We start from the raw sequence: 12,189 nt of genomic DNA, 5'->3' as shown, positions 1-12,189 counted from the left end.
TGACTGTACTATAAACTCAAGATGCTGTATAGGCAACTGGCCTTAGAGTAGTGTATCGAACTGCAGGACAGGAGCGACCCATAATCATTGACGAAGAGGAAGGCTTGGAAAGGGATCAAACATATTGAGGAGAAGCTTTCACAAAGGCCAATAGCCGATAGCTGATGTCATTAGCCTGAACTTCTTTATCTACTTGAAAGCTGATGGGAGTACGGCTTTCTTCAAGGAAGTGTCCCCTATGATATTCTATTAGTAAAGAGTCCTTGGATTCGCCTTTTTCCGTAAGCCTAGAAGCAAGGTGCAGGAAAGCCAGGTGCTAGCTAGGTGTGTCTCCTGCCTGGTCTATTGGTAGTCATCTTTCATCTGCTAGCTGTCTGAGGTAGGTGGTCTCCTGCCATTGGCTTAGCCTTAGCTCAGCCCTTGCAATTGGTCAGCTACACACGTTGCTTTCATTTCCTATTTTATATGCTACTCTCCGGTCAACGCGAATAGATTCTTTGCTTCTTTACCCCGTCTGTTAGAAAGATGTGATCTCCTCGCCCCCGCCCTTGCTTAAGGATTATCGCCCTTCTTAGCTCTCTTTTTCTATCGGCTTTTCTTTTATTTGGAAGAATGGGTCCTCTCCTGTTGGCGAATCCCCTTGCTATTGTTCTTTTATAAATATATCCCATTCCTGCCTGTCTTGCGGCACATGCGGTACCAGCTCTTGTTCTTGATGTGGCTCTTTCGGAAGTTGCGGAAGATAGTATAGATGCTCCTGTTCTTTCTGCGGCAGTTGTGGATGCGCTTTCCTTTTTAGTATCCCGGTGCAGCTGTCTTGTTTAAGCTATGGATCTTATATAGAGAAGGAGTGTGAAAGCTAGCTCTTGAAAGCAGTGCGAGTTAGGCGCGAATCCCTTTATTTAGAAAGCAAAGCAATCCTTTAGGTAGTCAATCTATCCACAAATTCCTTTATTTTAATAGATATCCCCGCCCGCTTTTTGCCGTCCAACCTGGAATCAAATCTATGCCGCCGGGTGTCTTCTCTTTCTCCTAGTTAGCAGACGAAGACGCGTCTTATCGTCTGCATCTAGAACTACTTCTAACTCAAGAACGCATTCTCCAGAGGTGCCCCCGTTGGTTGTTGGGTTTGACCAACCACTTGTTGAGCTTGGCCCGCCACTTGTTGGGCTTGATTGTTCACACCAACCATACGTGCCGTCAAATTGGCAACTTCAGCTTCTTTTTCTTCCAATCGCCTCCGCAGTTGTGCCAGCTCTTCTTCTATAGTGTTGTTAGCAGGTGGAGGAACAAAGTGTGATGTGGAGGCAGCATCCGCTGCTGCGACCATAACTGACACCGTTTTAGGAATAAATTCGTCGGATACACTTCTCGGAGATGGAAGTGGAGTGATTTCAGGAGAGATAACCGGGGTAGAAGCCTCCGAGAAACCTGATGAGGGGATTATCGGGAACTCCTCCTCAGCAACAAAAAGATTTAGAGAGAGAAAAAGGGGTTTGGAGATCAGAGAGAGGAAGTAGGCTTTAGAGAAAAAGTCCCTCTTGTGCCGGTAGTAGGGAAAGCAGCTGAGATAGAGAGAGCAGTTCTCCCTTAAAGTCCTTTATGGATTTTGAGTCGGGAATAGGGCTGTGGCTTAGATCCCCTGATCGAGTAATGGGGTTTGTTTTTCTCTCGTTGATAGCCCGGGTTCAGTTCAAGCTGCTGCAAAAGAATTCGTCGAAGGGGTGGAACGAGCTTACTTTTTAGAGAAAGGGGAAAGGGCTTTTTTTTTTCTGAGTAAGACTCTCCCCTTACCACTTATAACATAGGGGGCTATGAGTCTAGATACTCTTCGCTTGAAAAGGCATGCCTTGCGCTTGTCTGGGCCACGCAGAGACTTAGACACTACATGCTAGCCTACCAAGTCTGGCTTTTGTCCAGGATGGACCCATTGAAGTATCTGTTCGAGAAGCCAGCATTATCAGGAAGGACTGCTCGATGGCAGCTGTTGTTATCAGAGTTCGACATCACTTATGTCACGCAGAAATCCATCAAGGCTCGAGCCCCTCCTGCATACTTAAAGCTCCGCCCTTTTCTTCCAACCAATGCTTGCCATGGCCAGTGCTTCCTTGTTCTTATCTCCATAGAAAGCGAACCGCACTTTCCAATCCGGCCTTCTGCCATTCATTAACTTCCTTTCCCCTTCGTCTATTCTCGAGAAGTCTTGACGATACCCTTCTTCCGAACTGCCTAGGCCCAGCCCAGTTACAGGATCATATGAGAACGTCGTGCAGATGCTCAGGTGCCGTAGGCTGGCTGGTAAAAGAACCGAGAAGTAGAATGCCTCTAGTGACTTCAAGCTCTGCCGTCACTGACTTTTCTTTCTCTCTCTTAGGCCGTGTGACAGTCTGTCTTCCTTACGTTATGCAAGGCGAAAGAACACCAGGCTTTCTTTGAAAAAAAAATGACTAAAAGGAGTGAGTTAGGGCACAGCTGCCGGCTTCCCCAGCATCTCAAGTGATTAGGGAATAATCTATTTCTTATTAGTTGAGTTTGCTTCGAATGAATAAAGTACTATACTCATTTTGGGGCTTTCTTACCCTGATGGTCGCCGGTTTTGCCGGGCGTTTCATTGGAGCGGAAGTCAATCCTTTTCTAACAAAAATAAATTCTTATCTCGTTTTATTTATCTTTTATTAGTTTGTATTGTTGTCTATAATATAATATTTTATAATTGCAGGTCTAAATACAAAGCTTATTTTTTTTTTTGAGTCTATAGCGTAACTTTATTTTTATTGCACATCTCTCGCATTTCCATTCTTTCGATGTTGCAAAATTGGATTTGTTTTGCTGTCTTAACTAGTGATTTAATAATGTCTGTTTCCTCATCGGATAACTCTTCGTCTGCTCGGGATACGCTCCGAGCGCTTATGAGATCCCCCCGTAGTCCACCACAGTTTGACCAGGGGGAATCCTCCATACAGCCGGTACCTCCTCAGGCGGGACCTTCTCAGCCGGTACCTCCTCTTCCGGCCCCTTCCTCCCCTCCCCAACCAAGGGCTTTTTCATTCCGAGCCTCATTAGCGTGCTCGTCTGCGAGCTATGCTGGTTCTGTAGAGTAAAGGCGCGCAACAACGAGAGAGAGAGGCGGGCTTGGCGACCGAACGCGTCACGGCTATTCCTTCTGTACTACAGTTTGGTGGAGGAACTGTAAGAGAACAATTGAAATCCGTGCTCTAACTCGATATCTTCAGCGGAATCTTCATCTTCTCCAGTTGATGATGCATATTCATATTGAACTTCAACCAATGTCACTTGCTCAACAACTGCCTTCTTCCACAGTAGCTTCCTCTCCATCCTGAGGCGAGTCCGCAAATAACATTTTGTCCATTTCTTCTCCGTCTGTTGATGATGCTGAAGCGGATCTAACTTCAACGGGTACTGGTAGATTTCCACTGGCACAGCGGCACTTCTGGCTTAAAGGCTTGCTTTCCTGGCTCCTTTCAAAGGTAGGCTTATCGCCGAGGATAAACCAACCGATCTACGCTCGAACCTCCGACTGACTGGTCAGAAATAAGTTATCCACCGACAAGAGAGGGCTCCACTACGAAGGGACGAATATCGTTTCACATCTGATTAAATTGAAACCACTAATCTAATGGCATATAGAGTTTCATCGTCTTGTAGATGTACTTAATAGATGCACTAAAAGTCTTCGATAGAACCCAAGGCAAAAGAAAAAAAATTCTAAGGTGCTTTTCGGTCACCATTGGCTTGGGGCGTCCTCTCTCTAACTGAACAACTTCCAAGTAAACCTTCTTTGCTTAAGCGCTTCTCTTCTCTGGGCGCATGCTCTCCCATTGGGAATTTTATACTCTTGTACCACTGAAGGGCTCTGGCTCTCTCAATCAAAGGAAGGTCTCTATCAATCAAAAGACCTGTCACTCTCCATGTTCTCTGGAATCACAATCGTTCAAAGAATAACATGAATGAAAAGCCCCATCCATCCGGAGTCAAAGCTATAGGTTTTTTCACCCTGTCTATTTGTTGTCCTCCTATTTGTCCTCCACGAAAGTAAGCTCGACTCACTTCAAGCCTCGTTGTTTTCACGTTCCTAGTCACAAGACTACTTTTCTTGGGGTAAACGTCACCCCCTTATCCCTTAGAATATAAATAATTAGGCCTAGAAAGTGGGTCTTCTCAACAATATAGTGGTTCTGCCCCCTCCGTCGGATATTATTGTGATCTTATTCGTTGTGCCCAATGCTCCTCTTCTAGCGACTCGACACCAGAGACCCCGAAAGGGCGCCAAGACTTTACTATACGCCTGGGAAAGAATATGGGTCCTCCCTATCAATTGGCGAGGCCTCACGTAGTACGCTTCTTTCCTTCCGAACTAGGGCAGTTATGACATCACTTTGAGTTCTACGCCACCTCACTTACTCAGAAGTAGTGGGAGCCAGGCGCTAAGACTTTTACCACTCTTTTTTAATAGCTCCCTCACTCGTCGATCGTCTAATAGGGAACGAGACTGAAGTGATCCCGAGCGGAAGGGAGGACCCCTAATTCGTGGGCTGAGTTCGAATAATATGCACTGAGTACTCGAACATAGTAATAGAGAGGGGTAACGACTAGGGAGTTGGAAGACTTTTGTGCTAGTTCAGTTCTTCTGATTCAACAAAGTACTCGTACTCATTTAGTAGAGTTGTTGACCATAGATAAGGAATGGTACGTACGCACGTATAACATCATATCATGCTGCCTTTTTCTTTCTCATTCCCAAAGCAAGCATCTTTGCCCACTTACCGGCCTCGTTCGTAGGCCTAGCCCACTACCCCACCTGACTGATTTGTCTCAGAGGGTACTGTTTCAAGTTGTAAAACCACTCCGTTACCAGAGGGAGAAGACGAAAGCACAGCCATACGGGGAGGTTCGTAAGGCCAGTGAGGGCGAGTGAAAGGACTCAAGCAAGGCCCATACCATCCGGTCACGTCTCTTGGTCCGAGGGGGCGCCAGAAAAGGGGGATAGAAGAAGCACCCCGAGAGGGAAGGGAAGGATGTGTCTGGTGGACAAGTACCTTAAGTGACAGTTCAATCATAATCTTAATAAGTAAAGGAAATCGTTTTGTGTCCATCTACGGAAGAAGGCTCGTCTCAAAGAAAATTTTGATTCTAGGTCCAGATGTGGTAGAAAGAAGGGCTTAAGACAGATAAGGAATAGTAAGAGTTAATAGACTGCCTCACTAATAATCTTCCTTATCGTACTACTGTACACAACTAGAAAAGGGGCAACAACTCTTTTTAAAAGAAGGAACCAAGGGATTCGCCGGGCTAGGGGTAGAAGGAAATCACGGGGATGTCCTATTCCCCTATCTGTATATTGTAGTAATTGGTATCTCGCTTGGCGCACTTGCTCTCTCAAGATGACATCATAGAAAGATTTAGGTCTTCCTGATCCCAGTCTTGCGCATCTCTTCTTAGAGGGTAGTATCGAGAAGGCGTGGGCCCATTGAAAGCCCAGGGAATAATTCCTTAAACAGATAAAAAATAGTAAAGTCCAAGGGGGTATGATCAAAATAAAGATAGGATGGATTTTCAGTAATTGTGGACGAAGCAGCGGGCATACCAGAAATGGATTGTCAGGAATGGTAGATGGAACAAGGATGCATAGCAGGCTTAAAAGACGACACAAGTAGGACGCGCTGAGGCCGAGCTTTCCTCTACTACTCATTGGAGCTAGCATACGAAATTTTCCGTTGAAGGGTTCCACTATCAGGGCGGCCCTTGCGAGCGATATTCACTTTCAAGAGTCATGAGCCTACGCCTATACTCTCGAAGAGTTCATCAAAGAGCTAAGGGATGAGAGGAGGTGGAATTTCTTTCAACTAGAACATTTATTACAACATCTTAAAACACTTAATATTACAGAAAATGACAGAGAATTCGGATAGTTCGGCTAAGAGCAGGAGATGAGCTTCGGGCCGCAACGAAGCAGATCCGTCTGCCCTGCTCAATGCAACAATCTATTCTCTGGCCGGAGCTATTAAATCAAAGTCTCATAGAAGTCTTCCATACTCCCTTTTTTGAAATACCAATTCTTTCTTTCCGCGAACTTTTCTAGTGTTGAAAGCCAAAGGAAAAGGAGAAACTGAGAATCGAGTTGGAGAAACCCGCAATCAATCCATCTACATAGAAAGGAGAAACAAGAAAGGAAAGGCTCAATGTTGAATTGAGATCTCATTAGTCCGGTAAAGATCGAGTCCAGTTATAAAGGGAAGAATCTCAATAGAATGGCTGAACAATATGACCAGTACCCATCGATGCTAGCAGGGGATTTCCATGATTTCTTTAGGTTGGAAGATAGAAGGAGTTTCAGAAACGACACTACGTCTAATCGTAGGAGAGCTGAGAAGTTTGCATCAAATTTCATCGTTGTGGTCTAATGGATTTGGCATGCTGTAGTCCTAGACCACTTGGACCAATGGTAGGGAAGGGTTAGCTAAGACGCTGCTTCGATTGGATCTAGCCTTAGTTTAGTAAAGTAGAAGTTGAAAGAGATTTTACCATAAGCTGTGCTTGGAAACATCCCTCGTACCACCTCAGACTACTATCCTATGATCATTTACATGGAAGGTATTCATTCTGCTAAACCCTCTAATCGTCCCTTCAGGTGTGAAGCTGTCTGGTTCTCTCATCCGCACTTTAGAAAGATTATTTTGAATACCTGGGAAAAGGAAAGGGTTTAAGCTATATAAAAGCCTCTAACTTAGATAAAGACAATAATGTCTTCTAGTTGCGTCTGCTTATAGGATAGCGCCCGCAGGGAGTTCCTATTACAGAAGGGGATGGGACTAGGAGGCTTTGCATACAGACTAGTAACATCTCTTAGATGGCTGCCTTCTACTTACATAAGGACTCACCCTAGGAAAGGATTTGATTCATACCCAGACTAGTCCTACCTTCTGCTTCTGAACCTCCTGATTTAATACCCTTTGAATAGCTACAAAGAAAGAAGGGCTTCAATCGAGTCACGACACGAAAAGAATAGAAGCTTTCTCATGCGGGTTAGGAACTTAAAGAGAGGGAAGAAGCTCTTAGATTAGAAAGGGAAAGGACAGGAGTCTCACTCTTCACTTCTTGGCTGGGAGTTGATTCCCGGAGTGACGGAAGAATAAGAGTAGCGGTGGGAAGACTCCTGATGCTTTCAGGCTTATGTTGGGGTTAACTGAACCCAAAGAAAGCCTAAAAGAATCCCTATATTCCTAACAAGGTTAGTGTAATATGCTCGACTAAGGGGAAAGAGGAAAGGAAAGAAGGTTAGCCGAGCACGGATCTGGGCTTAAGGCAAGGAGTGCACTGATAGCACTAGTCGAAGAAAGGCAGTTAGATCATAAGAAGGCGGGTAGGTAAGAATAGGAAGTTTAGAGGAGTGAAGGGGTTTAGGAGGGACTAAAACACAGCTAGCTAAGTATATTGTATTCCAATATAACAATCTAACTAGGGTTGTCAAATCTTTGACTTCTGGAAGAAGGTTTGGTAAAGCGAAATCTCTAACTTCATCTGTAAGAGAAGAGTACAGAGTAGCTGGAAAGTTTAACTCGACTGAAGGCATTGGCGAGACTAAAAGCACTAAAAGTAAGGTAAGGGAGGTTGCCAGCTTGACTTCGCCTCCACGGCACGGAGGTCATCCAGTTAGTTTAGGAGAGAAGCTCTTGGGGTGGGGAGGATAGGAAATTAAAACGAATCAGTCCGGTAGAAAAGTATGTAACTGGTACCAAGACTTTACTTCTAATGCAGGTAAGCAGAAGCTAACTCGAAAATCTTTGTGGAGTTAACGTTGACCCAGTGGCTAGAAGTTCCATTTCAAATGGATTGACTAAGAGGATCTTGAGCCAGATAGGAAAGATTCCTCGCCAAGGTTCGGAGATGCTGACACAACGTTTGAAGAAAGCTCGACTCATAGGGTTGGGGGCAAGACTCAGCCTCTAAACTCTAAACCAAAGATTCTCCTTCAGTAGATTCGTAGCAAGGAGATTCCTCAATAAAATCTTTATTCTGAAAGAACTCAAAAGGGAGTGGGGTATTCGAATTCGACCGAAGCAAAGGTTCTTTTCCACGAGTACTAAACCGGGGCATAAAGCCCTTTTCTTTCATCACAGGAAAGTAGGGTAGGGAACTGGTCTTTTGGATATGTCTTACCGGAAAGAAGCTCGACTGAAAGCAGGTGCTAACTCGATCCCGATTCTCTTTCAAAGGAGGTGCCATATCCCGCGAAGGGTGAGAAAGACGTGGCTAACTCGACAGAGGAAGGAGCTATCGGAAGGGAAGGAGAGCGAGGGCTCAGCCAAAGACAGAGGATCTGTATAGGATAAACCGCAGGGAGAGAAGATGAAAGATTCTCAACTAATACAGAGGACGGGGCATACCCTGGGACTTGCTAACTCAACCTTAAAAGCTGTTCTCTTATAAAATTAGCTGGGGAGGAAAAGGGAGAGTCGACTTGGCTTGGATTATCCAACAGCGGATGCAAACGAAGAAAGCAAAGCGTTAGAATCAAAGACTGGCTTGCTCACCCTAGCGCTACGGAGGGGGCCAACCTCTATTATGTTATGCTAGACAAGCGATTCTCGAAAACAAGCAGTTCAAGAGATGCTGCTCGGAATTCTATTGAGAGTCCACTCGCTATTAGCTCGCTTAAATCTCTCCACTCGCATAGTAAACTGCGCTCGCCCTAGCGAAGCGATCTCAGAATTGATTGCAAGAGTTGATACATAGTCTCTGCCCAAAGAGCTTCGTAGCAGGGTCCCCAGAGCTGCTGTCTACTTTCAACGGATATTGTATTCTGAGCAGACTTGAAGCTAATTCGATTCTTTCACAGATGCATTTCGTGATCCACACGAGTCAAGAGACTGCCTTGTCAGTTCGATTCCCCAGATGACCTACTTGACTTCTTGTGTCTTGCTACCACAGGGACCCCGGCCTTTTTCGCTTCAAGCCGATTTCAAACCGGAGACTGCCATCAAAAGTGGAAAACTTGCCAAAACCTGGGAATTTTTGTTGCAAGCCCTATTTGCCTCGGAGAAGATAAAAAGCCATTAGTCGACACTTATAAATAAGGCATATTCGGTGCTCCAAATCACTTCTATTTATTCCACTAAAGGGGCCGAGACTAGAAGAGGGATGCCCCTAGAACGGTACTTTCAAATCCCACCTTCGGATCCCAAGCTCAGGACACTCGACAAAAGGGAAATCCCGAATCTTGGAATGCTGGGACAGGTGTAAACAACTTCTTTTCGAATAGAATCGGTTCTTGAATAAGATGTCCTCCTACTAAGAGCGATGCCTTGGGACCAGTAGCCAGGGAAGGGCAAGCTGCCTGCCTTAGAGAGCTACAAGTCCCATTAAGGTATGAGGTAGCTTGCTTACTCTCTTCTCGATACCTAGCCTAGGAAAGAGATTAGTATAGTAGGCAGCTAGCGGGTTTGGTGATGCTTTCGAAGGATCATTATTAATGGTATAAATAAGAAGTGGGTCATGTACACTGCTAACTTAGAGAAAGAAAAAAACTAAGTAGTCATGCATGGTACTACAAACGATGTTTAGTTTAATTCTTTCAAAGACCCCCTCCCTACCTAATATTCGAATCAAACAAAGGTAATAAAGCCACTTGTTTTATTCTTCTTTTTCAACAAAGTGGATGAAACCTCCTTCGTCAACAGATAAGAGCCCACCGAGACAGGAAATTGGAAAGCCACCTCTTACTATGTAAATGAGTTTTGCAGAAAGATGCAGCTCTCTCAAGAGATTTTGGATCTCCTCGAAAGAAAATCTTGATTGTTCAAAGGAATAGCAAGAATTATTTCATGGACATAGCGAACAAAAGGAAGATGTGGAAAGCGGTTGATGAATGTTCGATCAAAGCTGTCTAAATAGAAATTGAGTAAGACGCAGGCGAGAAGGCCTGCAGACGGTACCCCAGTCTCCGCTGACCAATCTCGTCCATCCTCATCAAGAATTGGTAATTCAAAAAAGGATGAGACTAGTCGAAAAATAGATGGATCGTTCAGCACGGGTTCGAGTTTAGCCAAGAGGCGGGAGCGAGAAAGTGTATTCAAAGAAGGAGTCAAATCGAAATGAAGAAGCATTCCAACTTGACCCCATTTGAGAACTTCTCCATAAAAGCCCTTCCTCCCCTCCTTAGCCGTTCGAAAGGCGAACGAATTCTCCAAAGAATAAGAATCAAAAGTCAAACTTAGAACACGCGAAAGAGCTATGAAAACAAGATTATCTTCAGATTCAGCAAGCACCGCGAAATAAACATTCGGTAAATCAGGGACACTGAAAACATGGAAGAAGTTCGTTCTTGGGTAATCATTAGGTAGCACTAAGAACTTTAAAGGAGAGAAAACATACGTTCCTGACAAAACAGCTTGTTTAATCTCACTCACTTTTTCTTCCCCAAAGGGGTATTGCTGACTAAAAGCACTGAACACATTATCAATCTCCGAAGAAAGCTGATACAACGAACACTGAGAAAACATTTCCTACCAAGTACTCCTCCTATTTTCTATTAATCAAAAGATCTCTCCTAAACAAGGAGACAAATAGATAACACATAGATAGTAACGCGAAGGAAACCCGCTGCCCACTTTACTTTTCCTTCCCCACCCCATTACTGAGATAGGCCTCACCTTATTTGTATAAACAAGGCTATTCTTATACATATATATAAAAGGCTTGACCCCCACCTTTTTTACATATATATAACCTCCTTTACGAACCGCGCTTTTAGTTTATTTATTGTTTTGGGAAGCCGGTTGGTCAGGGAGGGCCGGGAGGAGTTGCCAGTCCTCCGCCGGAATCTAGAATTGGGATCTAGATAGATGCCATAGGTCGAGATTAGAGAAAGAACAGGGCAGAACACAAACAGCGATGAAATGAAGGCTTTCGAGCAGCTTTACTTAGCCACACCAACCCTTTAGAGGTACCGAGCCTTTTGTGCTCTAGCGTAGAGTGAACATTCCTCGAATAAAAAACCTTAGGGAAAGAGACGAGATGCGCTAGTGAGATGTGCCTGTTGCTGATCCTCAGTCGCAAGGTCTTAAGGAAAGAAGGAAGGTCTGATGCATTTATCGTTTTGAGGGCGGGGAGTTCATGCAAAGGGGAAGATTCAGAGTCGACTATGCGGGTTATGTCCAACATTCCTCGAGTTACAAACCTTCGGGGAATCACTCGATCCCTTGGATAGCTCAAGGACAGATGTAGAGTGTGCCGGAGGAAGGAAAGAGAGACGTGCTTTCTTAGATACTGAACCAATGGACTAAGGCGACTCAGGTGCCCAACCTATACAAGGGTTAGAATCCTCAATGAAAGGGGCGAATTCAGACCGGTTTCGTAAAAAAAAAGGAATCGGATCTCAACTTGCTAATAGAGGTGGGCAAGGCGCTTTTAAGCCCTTATATATCTATCGGAAAGAAAGCTGGGCTAGGTGTTCTTCCCTTAGAAAAGAGCTGTTCGCCTCGAGGCTGTACTATTATCCTCTCCCGTGTCAGGTTTGAGAGGGTGGGCACTTCTTACAGGTACTGGGCGGCCATGGGTGGAAGGCGTTGAAAGATGGGAGGAATAGTGGTAAGCGGAAAAGAAAAGGAGGAGCTCTATACCTACTACCAACCAGCCTAGGGCTTAGCTTTTCGTTACCCTCAACAGCAAACCCGGACCGAGGATTAGGGCTATCCCCTCCACCCAGAAAGGGAGACCCCCACGAACGAGCAGAATCCAACCGCGCTGCTACAGACAACAAAGCAACCCTAAATCAGTGACACACGAAAGCTCGATCCTCAACTTCGGAATATTAGGAACAAAGATCAGAATTCGTTTCGTTGGGCGGATCAGGCTTTAGGGAAGTATGTAGAGGGGAAGTAGAAGTGGGGACGGTAGGGAAGTTTATCGAAGATCCTTGGGAGTGGGGCGGTTTAGTAGAAACCAGGCGGTTTGGTTTCGCCTCTCAAAACTCATTCGACTGAATTAAGGCGACCAGCCGCAGCAAGGGAAGAGAGGCTCGCTCCATGTTAGCAGCTCGTCTTTTTTCTATTTTGACCACCCGGTCTAACGCAATGTTCAGGTCTTTGTGTACGTGACGCCTAGCTACAAACTCTATATGATTCAGCAGGTGCCACACTGCCTTATGCATCAGTGGCATCTTCGCTCTAG

Source organism: Camellia sinensis, mitochondrion (genome assembly GCF_055761805.1).
Source record: "Camellia sinensis mitochondrion, complete genome".
NCBI lineage: Eukaryota > Viridiplantae > Streptophyta > Magnoliopsida > Ericales > Theaceae > Camellia > Camellia sinensis.
This window is presented reverse-complemented; position numbering follows the sequence as displayed.